The sequence below is a fragment of the Rhinatrema bivittatum genome, chromosome 4 (assembly GCF_901001135.1).
Source record: "Rhinatrema bivittatum chromosome 4, aRhiBiv1.1, whole genome shotgun sequence".
Taxonomy (NCBI): Eukaryota; Metazoa; Chordata; class Amphibia; order Gymnophiona; family Rhinatrematidae; genus Rhinatrema; species Rhinatrema bivittatum.
In genome coordinates this window covers 275573609-275589743 of record NC_042618.1, presented here as the reverse complement: position 1 = coordinate 275589743, position 16135 = coordinate 275573609, and the positions used below count along the sequence as shown (strand labels likewise).

Sequence of the window (16135 nt, the reverse complement as noted above, 5' to 3'; positions counted from 1 at the left end):
AGACAAGTACGTTTCAATGAGTCTGAAGCACAACATGAGGGCAATTTTCCCAGTAAAAATGTAACAACAACTAGAGGCAGAGGTTCCAGAGGGGATTACAATTATAAGACACGTAAGACCTATGGTTACAGAGAACCGTACAATTTTCGACGTTAAGAGTACAGCGTCTTCAAATGTTACTGATAGTTCTGATAAACATAATGTAGTAAATTTATCATCGAAATCCTTTGAATCATGGACTCTACAGCTGTTAAGTAAAGGGTTGTCATTTGTCCCTGTCACAAAGCATGATAGTTTTGCGACCCAAGTGGATATACAAAAATTCTTTAGACGTCTCAGATTGAGAGATTTCTTTGGCCCCCAACATCATGAGTATCATAAGGATAAATTGTTTAAACCTTCCAATTGGATGCCACAAGAACCGCCTAATCCATTGATTTTGGCGTTTGAGTCTCTGGTAACTCGAGATGTTAAGGAGATCGAAACTCAAAAGGAATGGATTAATTTTAATATTTCCAAGGAAGAGACGCAAGTTATCCGACAGCTTAGGGAGGATCCTAGTATTACCATTAAAGGCGCCGATAATTTTGGATTCTGATGCCTTTGAAGCAGAGGCCTGGAGTCAGTTACATAATACAATATTTTATGAACCCATTGAGGAGGACCCCGGGTACGACATTATGAGATGCATTAATGAGACAGTGGCACAAGCTAGAAGGTCAGGGTTTATTTCCAATAAAGAGGCGAAGTATTTGAATATTGAGAGGTTTTCTACACCTTATATTTATTTCGTCCCTAAAATCCATAAATCCCTAGTTAAACCACCAGGACGGCCCATCGTTTCCGGTAGAGGGTCTGTGTTTGAAAATGTGGCAAAATATATTGATAACATGTTACAGCCTCTAGTAGTCAAAATTAGATCATATGTGAAAGATACTACATCGTTTATTAATGACATTGGACATTTTGGAGAGGTTCCTTATCATAGTAGATTAGTAACAGCGGACATCACGTCCCTATATACAAACATTCCCCAACAGGCGGCTTTATCTATTGTTGAGTCTGCTTTAGAATAGAGATGTGCATCGTTTTTTGTGTTCGTGTCGTTCTTCGTTTTTCGGCCGCCATGGAAAATGTCGTTTTTTTTCGGTTCGGGTCTTTTTTTTCGCGAAAAATCGATTTTTAGTTAGTGCGCGCTAACTCCCCATTAGTGCGCGCTAACTCCCGTTAGCGCGCACTAACAAAAACCGTTAGATTTTGTTACTTTTTGTTAGTTTTTGTTAGTGCGCACTAACGGGAGTTAGTGCGCGCTAACGGGGAGTTAGCGCGCACTGACTCCCGTTAGTGCGCACTAATCGGAAAAACGAATTTTTGCGAAAAAATGGGAAAATCCTGATTTTTTTCAGGCTCCCTGAAACATGCCGAATTGGACAATTTCGTTGCAATTTTCCAATTCGGCAAAAACGAATGCACATCTCTACTTTAGAACAGCTTGAGATGGGAAATGCTAAGAAACACATGATTATACAGTTGGCAGGAATCGTTATCACCAGATTTTATTTTCAGTTCCAGGACCAAATGTTTAAGCAAATTAAGGGTATTCCCATGGTCTCTCCGTTAGCTCCGTCCATAGCTTGCCTGTATGTAGGCCTTTATGAAGAAAAATATCTGTATACTTCTGGTTTTTTCACCAATGTGCAATTATATAAGAGATACATTGATGATTTGTTTTTTATCTGGACAGATGAAGAACAAACATTGGCACAATTTGAGCAGTATTTAAACGGTTGTGATTCGAATCTTCAATTCACAGTAGGGATGTGAATCGTGTCCTCGATCGTCTTAACGATCGATTTCGGCTGGGAGGGGGAGGGAATCGTATTGTTGCCGTTTGGGGGGGTAAAATATCGTGAAAAATCGTTAAAAATCGTTAAAAATCGAAAAATCGAAAAATCGAAAAACCCCCTAAAACCCACCCCCGACCCTTTAAATTAAATCCCCCACCCTCCCGAACCCCATCCCTCGCCGGAACATCGTTAAAAATCGAAAAATCGAAAAATCGAAAAACCGGCACACTAAAACCCCCTAAAACCCACCCCCGACCCTTTAAATTAAATCCCCCACCCTCCCGAACCCCCCCCCAAATAACTTAAATAACCTGCGGGTCCAGCGGCGGTCCGGAACGGGCTCCTGCTCCTCAATCTTGTCGTCTTCAGCCGGCGCCATTTTCCAAAATGGCGCCGAAAAATGGCGGCGGCCATAGACGAAAAAGATTGGACGGCAGGAGGTCCTTCCGGACCCCCGCTGGACTTTTGGCAAGTCTCGTGGGGGTCAGGAGGCCCCCCACAAGCTGGCCAAAAGTTCCTGGAGGTCCAGCGGGGGTCAGGGAGCGATTTCCCGCCGCGAATCGTTTTCGTACGGAAAATGGCGCCGGCCATACGCGTATGGCCGGTGCCATTTTCCGTACGGAAAATGGCGCCGGCAGGAGATCGACTGCAGGAGGTCGTTCAGCGAGGCGCCGGAACCCTCGCTGAACGACCTCCTGCAGTCGATCTCCTGCCGGCGCCATTTTCCGTACGAAAACGATTCGCGGCGGGAAATCGCTCCCTGACCCCCGCTGGACCTCCAGGAACTTTTGGCCAGCTTGTGGGGGGCCTCCTGACCCCCACGAGACTTGCCAAAAGTCCAGCGGGGGTCCGGAAGGACCTCCTGCCGTCCAATCTTTTTCGTCTATGGCCGCCGCCATTTTTCGGCGCCATTTTGGAAAATGGCGCCGGCTGAAGACGACAAGATTCAGGAGCAGGAGCCCGTTCCGGACCGCTGCCGTTCCGGACCGCCGCTGGACCCGCAGGTTATTTAAGTTATTTGGGGGGGGGTTCGGGAGGGTGGGGGATTTAATTTAAAGGGTCGGGGGTGGGTTTTAGGGGGTTTTAGTGTGCCGGCTCACGATTCTAACGATTTATAACGATAAATCGTTAGAATCTGTATTGTATTGTGTTCCATAACGGTTTAAGACGATATTAAAATTATCGGACGATAATTTTAATCGTCCTAAAACGATTCACATCCCTAATTCACAGTACAATCTAGTTGCCAACAATTACCATACCTGGACATTATGTTGAAAATACATAATAACAAATTAATTACATCAGTATACATTAAACCTACAGATAGAAACACTACCCTTCACTTTCAAAGTTTCCATCCATTAAAACTAAAGGAAAGCATACCCATAAGCCAATTTCTACGGTATAGACGTATCTGCACCACTGTGAAGGAATATAAGATGTGTGCAGAAGGACTTATGGTAAAATTTAAAGAAAGAGGGTATCCATCTAAGGTCATCAAATGGGCTTATAAACGAGCATTATATGCTAATAGAAGTAATTTACTTTTTTCTAGACCTAGCGACAGTATTAGTAGACCCGTATGCACCCTCCCTTTTTCTACTAAATCTTACAATATCAAGCAGAGCATTTTGAAACACTGGCAAGTTTTACATACATTACTGGGATTTGAAGAACCTCCTATCTTCACTATGCGAAGAGGCTCGAACATAAGATCTTTATTATCTAGGCCAGTTGAGTGTGAAACTCAGGTTGGGTGGGGACAGGTTAGATGTGGTAACTGTTCAGTTTGCAATACATCTCGATTTACTCATCCGTTTATTTTGAAGGGAAGATTTTCTTGTACATCTAGCATGGTTATTTATGCCGTTAAGTGCCCTTGTGGATTATTATATATTGGCCACACGAAAAGACAAATGAAACACAGAATTATAGAACATAAGAGCAGACTTCGGACAGCTAAGGTGGGGGCACCATTAGTATCCCATTGGAACACCTTTAATCATGATATAGACGATTTGAGATTTTTTGTTATTCAGCAATGCCATGTACGTCAACATGGAGACATAGGTAATATTCTCAGGAGAGTAGAGCAGAGATACATTTACACATGGAATACTATGCACCCTGAAGGATTAAATGATATCATTGAGTGGGAGGCTTTTTATGGTGTGTAAGGGAGTTTAGGGCTAAGTAGTAGTATCCACAGCATTTCTAATGTGCCATGAGCATATAGTAATCCTTTTTTTGGTGATAGGTAGTGATGACTTTGTGACATACTTGCAGAGGGTTTCGTCTGATTGTCATGTTTAAATTTTGCATTGAATTTATTTATTCAAGCATATGAAGTCATCTTTTGTATGATATTTAAGGATGCCAGCAACTATACATACATGTATGTTGTTTATAGAATTGCTAATATAAATTAAACTTGTAGGGCTAATGAGGAGTTTGTTTTCGCCAAGGTTTGGGCTTGCCGCATGTGTGTCTTACGTGCAGTTGAACGTGTGACGTATTAAATTCATTTACGTAGATTCGTCTTTAACATGATTGGCTATTAGGCATTTAAATACACGTTTTCGAAGCGTCACGTAAGTCAGGTAATATGCCAGTTTTTTCAGCGTTTCAATCACAGTGGACACGGTAGCGATATTGACTGAACTCGTGGTTCTTAAGGCAATTAGTAAGAAAAGTTTTGCGGTGATCGATGCAAATATCGAGAGATTAATTTAAAGTTTTGGAGCTTGAATTGTTAAGGTTTTAAGTTATTTACTTATCATTTCTTGGAATCATAACATATTTAACAAGCTAGTGAGTCTTTATCTAGTCAATTTGCAATGCCTTTGAGAAGCAGTGGCAATATCTAATATGAATACAATTTGAATGTGGTGGTAAGAGCTATAATCTGTAGTGAGAGCGGTATACATCTAGATATTGAATATAATATGTTGTTGCACCCATTATAGGTTTTGAAGGCGGAAGGCTTTTTGAAAGCGGTATAAGGAGTTGTCTTCCCGGTTGATGCGTTAGATGAACAGATTGTACATTGCAAAGCACCTGAAATATATATAAAGTCTTTCAAATGATTTCCAGAATGTCTTAGACATGAAAGTAACGGTTGGTACCACTGGAGTGGTGATGGTGCACAGGGTGTATATACCCGTATATAAAGTATGTATTTGGTTAAAATGGGTATTGTATTAAATTTATTTTGTAGGTTACAGAGACCAGGTCTATGTGCGCTCAGTATTTTTACAATACATGACCAACAATGATGACATTTGACAATTTGGAGCATTAACAAGAAGAAAACAACATCATGAAGATGCCGTTATAGAGTTACAAATTGTGGACACTTATAATATTTCCCTGAAGAAGCCCTATTTCTTGGGCAAAACGGGTATCCCATCGGGTGGTATAAATGTTACGGGTGGTATAAATGTTACATGGAAAATGTGAGATTTATAAAATTATGTTTATGGTTAAATCATTATAGGTATCTACCTGATAGAACATACCACAGAGATTTATTATAGTGACTTATTGTATGCTATATGTTGGGTATGTCAACATTGGGTGGTTTGGTGAAGGTATAAGTATTGCAGTATACTGATTTTTAGGGGTATTGGGGATATATATGGATTGAATGGTGTGATTGTGATGATGAGAGTGATGCGTCGTTGGTGGTTTTAATTTGTGATGTTTTCAGCACATAGTGGTCCTAATATAATATATGAAATTTATTTTTGAATAAAGTTTAATACATAATTGTTGATTGGCATTATAATTTGCCTAGTCCTCTGTTTCTGCAGTTTAGTTATTGTGAGCAACAGAGGTAAATGCACATAGATTTTTTACCTGATAACATGAGTAACCATATACATGTATTACTATACTTTCTATTTTAATTAGTTATGTACAAAACATTTACCAACAAATTTCTCAGCCATTCACCCAGATATATACACACTAATTACGCTTATGCGCATGTATGAATACATGCACATTATGCTCATGTGCATGGAGGAATACACATACTATGTATCTTTATGGGAATAAAAGCAAGGGCAGGTGCTTGTTTTTCTTGCCACCGTGTCTCAGGAGTGTGCTGCCCACATGCGTAAGCCCTACTTTCTTCCTAGGGAAGTTGATATGCTAGTGAAGGAGGTGATGAGAGTGCCCAGCATTCTCTATGGGGCAACAGCAAAAAAAAAAAAAAAGAGTAGACTCATTTCAGAAACAGTAGATATGGGAATGCATTTGTGGTAAGATCAACGCTGTGTTCAAAGAGATCAAAAAAAGTGTGGGAGAATTGTGCCACAAGTGGTGTGACTTGTGGCATGCAGTGAAAAGGAAGCAAGCCAGGTTGTGAGCTGAGGGGGTGGACAGCCAAGTAACATTCATGGTGAAGGAGCGGCTGTGTCGTCCATCATAGTGGAATCCACTGTGAGTGGAATGGTGGAGCTGGACACCTCCCAGCAAGAGCAACAGCAGGGTAAGCACGGTTTATTAGATACCTTGTCTTACTGTATGTCAAGAGATTTTCTACATGGCATAGAATTTTTGCGCCTAAAGCAGGTCCTTCTCAAATCATGATGGAGGGCACATGTGCCCACAGAGAAGAAAACAATATACCCCTTGGTTACAGAACACCAGATCTGTAGTGGAGGCCAATTGTTACGCTCGTGGACCCTTGGGCCGGTTGGGACAGTGGATGGTATGCTATGGAAGACCACAGCAAGCGTCCCAACTGGGAGGTGGCACAGAAGAGACTCTGATGAGGCTTCACCACTGGAAGTCCGAGGTCCCCCCAGGAGGAGCCCGTAGAGACCCGGACCTCTTGGACTTAGGTGGGATCCTATGCGACCAAGGATCCAGGCAGCAGGTGAAGAGATGGACGAAGGCTGGGCCCAGGTAGCTGAAGAGTCTTCACCCTCGGAAGCCCGCGGCTCCCCCAGGAGGAGCCCGTGAGAGCCTGAGCCACTGGGACTTAGAAGAATCCTCTGGGCCAGCAAGTACCGGATACCTGAGGTGATGAAGAAGCCGAAGTCGGGTCAGAAGCCAGGAGTCAGAGATCCAAACCAAAGCCAGGGACGAAAGCAGAAGATGGAGTCGTGGATGGAGCCGGGTCAGAAACCAGAGGTCAGAAGACAATACCAAACCAGGAACAGAAGCTGGAGACGAAGTAGTGGGATGGACCCAGGTCGGAAGCCAGAAGTCGATACCAAAACCAATGGGCGGAAGCTGAAGACATCAGGATACAAGTAGGGTCGGAGTTCAGAAGACAGAAGAAGCAATCCAGGGACTACAGTAGCAACTAGAGACTCAGACAACTGAGCAACCTCGTTGCAAGGCGAGGTGCTACTGCAGCGTTTAAATGGCCCGGCAGCGTCTGACTTCATGAGGAGGTGCTCCCAGGCTTTCCCGCGCTGGCCCCTTTAAGAGAAGGCCCTAGCGCACGCGTGTGCCTAGGGGGCGGGGACAGCCGCGGATCGGCATTGGCGTCTCCCTGCAGGGAGAATGTCGCAAAGGTCCGCATCTTCGGCCCTGGAGGCCAAGGGAAGGCGTTCCTGCGGCCGGACCAGACGTGCGGCAAGTGTAGTCCCGGGGCACGGCCCGGGACCGTAACACCAATGCACTATAAGATAGGTGGATATGTATGCTGTATGGACCATGATACAATATTTGGAACTATGTTGCTTCCATATCTGTTAGGGTTGTGCATTCGTTTAAGAGGAAATAGGAAATATAGATGATATTTCCTATTTCGTCATGGGTCCGGGTCCCCGAAAATGATAGGAAAACCCCACAAAATTTTGTGTGGTTTTCTTATCATTTGGGGGAGGGGGGGGAGAAAGGGCATCCCAAACCCACCCCAACCCTTCAGATTTAATTATTTACAATCCCCATCTTCCCAACCCCCCCAAAGCTTGCCTAAAGTCCCTGGTAGTCCAGCAGGGATCCCAGTAGCGATGTCCCCGTCTCGGGCAGTCAGCTGCCACTAATCAAATGGCGCCGATGGCCCTTTGCCCTTACCATGTGACAGGGGTTATCAGTGCCATTGGCCGGCCCCTATCACATGGTAGGAGCAATGGATGGCCCGCGCCATTTTTTAAGATGGAGCTGGGACTTCTGCTGGACCACCAGGGATTTTAGGCAAGTTTTCTTTTTTTTGGGGGGGGTTGTAAATAACTAAATCTGAAGGATCGGGGTGGGGGTTTTTTTTTCGGATCGGGACAGTTGAAAAAAACCCAGTCAGAACCGCGGGAAACAAAATTTCCCGTGGTTCTACGAAAACAAAACCACAAACCATTACCAATACGATACACATCTCTAATATCTGTATGGACACATGACCGAGTGATGTCCACTTTCCTTTCCGCTCCCGCCCTAAGCAATTGGACTGTTCCTAACTTCAGTTTTTATTCTAGCCTATGATTTGAATGTGAGAGATGAACTTGCAGGGTTCCACATCTAGAGATAAGAAACCCCCCTTGTAAAGAGTGTATGCAGATAGTTGTCCTCAGCAGGTAGGCTGGATCAGTAACTGTGGGTGTTTGGAGGGAAGATATGTTTGGAAGAAATACATGATAGATATTTTCACTTTAGTATCTGAGGTGCTGAAAGAGGTCGTGGGGACCTGTACTAATTGCTCACATGGAACTCCTGTGCATACACACCTACGATGTGCAGTTAAAAACAGGTACCATTTTCCCTGCTGCAATGGGCCACCAGGAAGAACAGCTAGGGCCAAGCTGGCTGCAACAACCTTGGTGCCACATATGTCAGCTCCCTGATACATCATCTTCATCTGAGGAGGAGGTGGGTCAGGAAGACCCAACCATGAGGGAACTGGTCCAAGAGCCATGTGGCGTGCAAGAGGAGGAGAAGCCAGAGCTGGAAGAACAGCACAGGTGCAGGTCAGTCCAGCCGAGTGCTTCCTGGATTGCCATAAATGTCCATATCCTGGAGAAGATTGTGGCCCTGCAACCAGAGCCCCACAGCTTGCAGGTGGCAATACATGAGGAGGGACAGACTAAGGGGTAGATTTAAAAAATTTGTGCGATCGCGTACTTTTGTTCGCGCACCAGGCGCGAACCAAAGTACGCTGGATTTTATAAGATACGTGCGTATCTTATAAAATCCGGGGTCGGCGCGCACAAGGGGGTGCAGATTTGTGCAACCTGCACGCGCCAAGCCCAGCACGCGCTGCCTGTTCCCTCCGAGGCCGGCACCATGCCCCCGGGCCCGCCCCCGAAATGCTGCGACACGCCCCCTCCCCGCCCCTTTTACAAAGCCCCGGGACTTATGCGCGTCCCGGGGCTCTGCGCGCGCCGGCGGCCTATGCAAAATAGGCGTGCCGGCACGCACAGGGCATTTAAAATCCGCCCCTAAGGTGGGAAATGTGAGGCATTAGTGAGGAGCTTCATGAACAGACAGCCATCTGGAAGGAACTGCTCCAAAGATTGCTCCCTTGCCAGCCACAGCCAGCCTCGCATACCCTCCTGCAGCCAGCTTCCACAGGAGCTTGGTCCACCACTCTCTGAGGGACCTGCACTGAGGGAGAGATCATAAGAACATAAGAAATTGCCATGCTGGGTCAGACCAAGGATCCATCAAGCCCAGCATCCTATTTCCAGAGGCCAAACCAGGCCACAAGAACCTGGCAATTACCCAAACACAAAGAAGATCCCATGCTACTGATGCAATTAATAGCAGTGGCTATTCCCTAAGTAAACTTGATTAATAGCCGTTAATGGACTTCTCCTCCAAGAACTTATCCAAAACTATTTTGAACCCAGCTACACTAACTGCACTAACCACATCCACTGGCAACAAATTCCAGAGCTTTATTGTGCGTTGAGTGAAAAAGAATGTTCTCCGATTAATCTTAAATGTGCTACTTGCTAACTTCAAGGAATGCCCCCTAGTCCTTCTATTATTCGAAAGTGTAAATAACCGAGTCACATCTACTCGTTCAAGACCTCTCATGATCTTAAAGACCTCTATCGTATCCCCCCTCAGCCGTTTCTTCTCCAAGCTGAACAGCCCCAACCTCTTCAGCCTTTCCTCATAGGGGAGCTCTTCCATCCTCTTTATCATTTTGATTGCCCTTCTCTGTACCTTCTCCATCGCAACTATATCTTTTTTGAGATGCGGCGACCAGAATTGTACACAGTATTCAAGGTGGGGTCTCACCATGGAGCGATATAGACGCTTTATGACATTTTCCGTTTTATTAACCATTCCCTTCCTAATAATTCCTAACATTCTGTTTGCTTTTTTGACTGCTGCAGCACACTGAGCCAACGATTTTAAAGTATTATCCATTATGATGCCTAGATCTTTTTCCTGGGTGGTAGCTCCTAATACGGAACCTAACATCGTGTAACTACAGCAAGGGTTATTTTTCCCTATATGAAACACCTTGCACTTGTCCACATTAAATTTCATCTTTCCATTTGGATGCCCAATCTTCCAGTCTTGCAAGGTCCTCCTGTAATGTATCACAGTCCACTTGTGATTTAACTACTCTGAATAATTTTGTATCATCCGCAAATTTGATAACCTCACTCGTCGTATTCCTTTCCAGATCATATCTATCTATATATATATATAAAATTTGCGGATGATACAAAATTATTCAGAGTATTTAAATATATATATATAGAAAAGCACCGGTCCAAGTACAGAGCCCTGAGGCACTCCACTGTTTACCCTTTTCCACTGAGAAAATTGACCATTTAATCCTACTCTGTTTCCTGTCTTTTAACCAGTTTGTAATCCACGAAAGGACATTGCCTCCTATCCCATGACTTTTTAGTTTTCGTAGAAGCCTTTCATGAGGGACTTTGTCAAACACCTTCAGAAAATCCAAATACACTACATCTACCGATTCACCTTTATCCACATGTTTATTAACCCTTTCAAAAAAATGAAGCAGATTTGTTAAGCAAGACTTCCCTTGGGTAAATCCATGTTGATTGTGTTCCATTAAACCATGTCTTTCTATATGCTCTACGATTTTGATCTTGAGAGTAGTTTCCACTATTTTTCCCGGCACTGAAGTCAGGCTCACTGGTCTATAGTTACCCGGATCGCCCCTGGAGCCTTTTTTAAATATTGGGGTTACATTGGCCACCCTCCAGTCTTCAGGTACAATAGATGATTTTAATGATAGGTTACAAATTTTAATTAATAAATCAGAAATTTCATTTTTTAGTTCCTTCAGTACCCTAGGATGCATACCATCCGGTCCAGGTGATTTGCTACTCTTTAGTTTGTCATTCTGGCCTACTACATCTTCCAGGTTCACAGTGATTTCGTTCAGTTCATCTGACTCAACACCCCTGAAAACCATCTCCGGAACTGGTATCTCCCCAACATCCTCATTAGTAAACACGGAAGCAAAGAATTCATTTAGTCTTTCTGCAATGGCCTTATCTTCCCTAAGAGCCCCTTTAACCCCTCGGTCATCTAATGGTCCAACCGACTCCCTCACAGGTTTCTTGTTTCGGATATATTTTAAAAAGTTGTTATAAGTTTTTGCCTCTATGGCCAACTTCATTTCAAATTCTCTCTTCGTCTGTCTTATCAATGTTTTACACTTAACTTGACAATGCTTATGTTTTATACTATTTTCTTCAGATGGATCCTTCTTCTAATTTTTGAAGGATGTTTTTTTGGCTAAAATAGCCTCTTTCACCTCACCTTTTAACTATGACGGTAATCGTTTTGCCTTCTTTCCACCTTTCTTACTGTGTGGAATACGTATGGACTGTGCCTTTAGGATTGTATTTTTAAACAATGTCGAAGCCTGTTGAACACTTTTAACCTTTGCAGCTGCACCTTTCAGTTTTTTTCTATTTTCCTCATTTTATCAAAGTTTCCCTTTTGAAAGTTTAGTGTTAGAGCTGCAGATTTACTTATTGTCCCCCTTCCAGTTATTAGTTTAAAGTTGATCATGTTATGATCACTGTGCCAAGTAGCCCCATCACCGTTACCTTTCTCACCAAATCCTGCATTCCACTAAGAATTAAATCTAAAATAGCACCTTCTCTTGTTGGTTCCTGAGCCAATTGCTCCATGAAGCAATCATTTATTACATCCATGAACTATCTGTCTCTAGCAAGTCCTGATGTTACATTTACCCAGTCAATATTGGGGTAATTGAAATCTCCCATTATTACTGCACTGCCAAATTGGTTTGCTTCCCTGATTTCTCTTAGCATTTCATCATCTGTCTGACCATTTTGTCCAGGTGGACAGTAGTATACTCCTATCGCTATACTCTTACCCAAAACACATGGGATTTCTACCCATATAGATTCTCCTGAGCATTTAGTCTCTTGTATGATCTTTATCCTGTTGGACTCTATACCCTCCCAGACATAAGGTGCCACACCCCCACCAAGTTCATCCTCCCTATCTTTGCGATATAATTTGTACCCTGTTATAGCACTGTCCCATTGGTTATCCTCCTTCCACCAAGTCTCTGTGATGCCAATTATGTCAATCTCATCATTTGCTGCTATACACTCTGACTCTCCCATCTTACTTCTTAGACTTCTGGCATTGGCATACAGACATTTCAAAGTGTGTTTTTTGTTTGTATTAACAACCTGCTTTTCAGTTGTTTGGGATAATTCAGAAATCATTAGCTTCTGTGATTTTTTACATATAGGCATATGGACTATGTTTGCTTTTAATGGAACCTCTCTGTTGGGATGCCCTAACTCTCCTGTTTCATTAGTATCCTTCAAGGACACATTTCTCCGAACCATGCACTGCTGAGTGACTGTCGGCTTTCCCCCTTGTTCTAGTTTAAAAGCTGCTCTATCTCCTTTTTGAAAGTGTGCCAGCAGCTTGGTTCCACTCTGGTTAAGGTGGAGCCCATCCTTTCTGAAAAGTCTCCCCTTTCCCCAAAAGTTTCCCCAGTTCCTTACAAAGCTGAATCCCTCTTCCCTGCACCATCATCTCATCCACACATTGAAACTCTGGAGCTCTGCCTGCCACTGGGCAGCAAAAGCCAAATGAGGAAGAAAGAGGCATTAAGTTTATTTTTTTCTCCACTCAGGTAAACACATATAAATAAAGCACTGTCATCACCAATGACAATATCTTTGTATCAGAGTGTTCCTTTCCGTTATAGTCTGTCTTTGACTGTGGCGATGTATAATTTGCAATTGCTCCTGAAACTTGTTCCTCCTCCTCTTCATCGGTATTCTCAGGCAGTCCCTCAGGAAGAGGCATGTGTCTGGTTTTAGGCAAGTTATATAGCACAGAGCAGGCTAGGAAGATCTGACAGACTTTAGGTGGGTTGTAGAGGAGGCATCCCCCAAATCTGTCCAGATAGCAAAAGGTGTTTTGGAGTAGGCCAAAGGTTCTCTTGATGACTGCTCTGGTCATCTACTGGACCCTGTTATATTACACCTCCACTGCATGCTGTGGGGGTGGCCTCAGGAATCCTGAGCCAGGTTTTGAGGGAATAGCCCCTGTCACCTGTAAGGGAGAAACCAGAGCAGAACAGTTATATAGGCTTTCAGGATGAACTGGACTTTAGGGGATTAGGATGGGTCAGAGCTCTCCTCTGGGGAAGGCAGGCCACATATAGATGTGGGACACCCACAGAGGAGGCTGGTTTTGATACAGTGTTATCAATGGATTGTTTCCTACCTAGAAGGCAGCCCCCCCATGATGTGTCCTTCCTTGAAGCGGTCATGAATTCCCGACTGCAAGAGGATGTAGGCATCGTGAGTGGAACCAGGAAACTTGGAACAATGTCTAGGATGAGGCCCTGAGTATCTCAGACCACCTGCATATCGAGGGAGCGGAAGCCCTTATGGTTGCAGTAAGTGGCCTCATCTCCCTTTGGTGCCCTTATAGAGATGTGTGTGCAACAGATTGCTCAGGGAACAGAGGGAAAGCATGACACCTGATAGAAATCCTGCATGATTTCTTCTTGCTGCCATCTGCTCTGAGGGAAGAATATATACTGGCTTGTTCTCCTTGGCAAGGCAGCCAGCACCTGATTGATGCACATGGAGTGGCGGACTGGCTTATGCTGGCTGTGACCCCAAGAGGAGTTTGGAAGGTGCTGGTAGCAAAAAATGCTAGGACAGTGGTGATATTGAGGTGCAGGCAAGGCATTGCCCCTATGGCTGGTGGATTGTAGGTCCACATCTAACTGCTCGCATAGATACTGTATGGTTTGCTTATAAAATGGCCTCCTCTGACAGATCTAAAACTTGAGTCCTTGTCCTGAAGACTGTATGTACAGAGTACCTTCTCCTCATTCTCCTCTCTCTCCTGTATCTTAAAGCCATGAGTACCCCTATATGACTGCTACTCCCCCTCAAATCCCACCCTCCCCATATACAAGGTCCCTGTTTGATTCTCTGTGGTCCTGTATGGCATAGTCAACTGCAGGTGGCTGCAAGTATCTACTCAAGTAGTCCATGTATCCCTGATATGCTGAGGGAATTTCCATGATGAAGGGCAAGGCTTTCCTAGTGCCTCCAGTGGGTCCCAGTAGACATTGGAAGTCCTACCTCCCCTCTAATGGCAGTTCCTGCTTCTACTTGTCCATAGAAGGTGGCCTGGCAAATGGCCAGTCAAAACTCTCTCTGATGGCTGTGCATGTCAGTTGGTAGGTTTTAAAATAAGTCGTGTGCAAACAGTCATGCCCAGAGCATGCCCTAATGTGCCCCTTTTTACACATGGACTGTTGCATGAGCATGCGTATAAATGCATGTATATTGTGGCTTTTAAAATACACACTGCACCCATGCAGCCTAAATATTATGCATATGTAGCCATTTTTGTGTAAGCAACATTTTTAAAATAGTCTGTAAATGTATTTTCTTTAATAGATTGTTTTTCATAATACTTTACAGAGAGAATCCATCAGATGCTGGAAAATTTTTTAACAGTTGCTAAACCTTTACTAGCATACAGTTGTATGGCTTAGTCTTTAAAACATTATTAAATGACTAAATACTCAATTTTAACAGAGCAGCACATCCTTTCCCAATTAAAGTTTAATACCAGGCAGCTAAGGATTTTCATGTAACTCCATACAGACTCTCAACTGTCAAACTTTATATTTGATTGAGCAAAAAGATATCTTGATTGAACAATATTTTTATACCTAAAAGTTCAAAGTTCAACAGGCTTTTTGTAGAACTATCATACATGTGACATAATGTATTAGTAAACTGACAAGCAATCAAATGACAACTATCATTGCATTAAGTTATTTCAATCAAAAGGCATCACTTTCAACTTTTTGTTGACCTTTAGCACCACATATCCAAGTGGACTATGCAATTCAAATGACATGGAACTAGTCACTAAACAATCAAATAACTGATAAAAATTAGTAACATTTATTTATTTTTCCATTTTAAGACAAAAATCATGATTTTCATCCATTTCTAAAAGCAAGTTGGGCTTTACTCATATTGCTAAGAAGTGGTGCTGCCAGCAGGTTACTGTATCATTTCTGTACCTATATTTAATGATGAAAAATATTCAAAGCTTGACTATATCCAACACAAAGATGTATCTCAAGCACTTGTGGAAAAGTTTAGAGAATGACAGCATAATCAATAAATCAATTCTTGAAAACTAGGTTTTGAGAATTAAGAGGTCATTCTCCCCCAATTCATTTTCTCCTGTATATATTTTTTTTAATGAATTTGACCATATTTGGACAAAATACGGTACAGAACTGTGATTCCACTAAAAACATCACCTTTTGGAGAATAGATAAGTATATTATGACTTTAGCATAAAGGATTACCAAAATATTTTTGTCAAATCAGTTCTCTGGAAATTTTAAATGTTTTTTTAAAAAAGGTTATTGACTGGGCAGAATTTATATAAAGTCAAACTTCAATAAGAAATGCCATAATTCAAACTTGGTTACTGCAACTTCTGAAATTATTTACCTGGCGAAAAACTGTAAGAAACTGAATCTGATACATCTCTGATTAAATTCAAATGAACCATTTGTAAGGACAATTATTATGCTTTAAGTACTACTAGAATGGTCTAGAAGTATTCTATCCTTATTAACCCTTAAACCCTGTTAAGGGTCACTGAATATGTATTATTCATCAAAACACTCCAATACTAATACTAATGCAAACACTCCAATTATTATAAATGACAGCACTTAACATTTGTTTTAGAAAAAAATCTATCATCTAATAGCTTTTTAAGCAAACAATAAGATCTATGGTTTTGATGCATAAAAATTAGCAGAAGCAGGAGCTTACCAA

General features: G+C 42.7%; 1 protein-coding gene across 1 annotated transcript in view; it reads right to left on the bottom strand.

The window, feature by feature from the left end:
* SCUBE1 (signal peptide, CUB domain and EGF like domain containing 1) overlaps positions 1 to 16135 on the bottom strand; it is a 1434630-nt gene that overhangs the window by 1415756 nt on the left and 2739 nt on the right. The gene's annotated exons all lie outside the window — the stretch shown is intronic.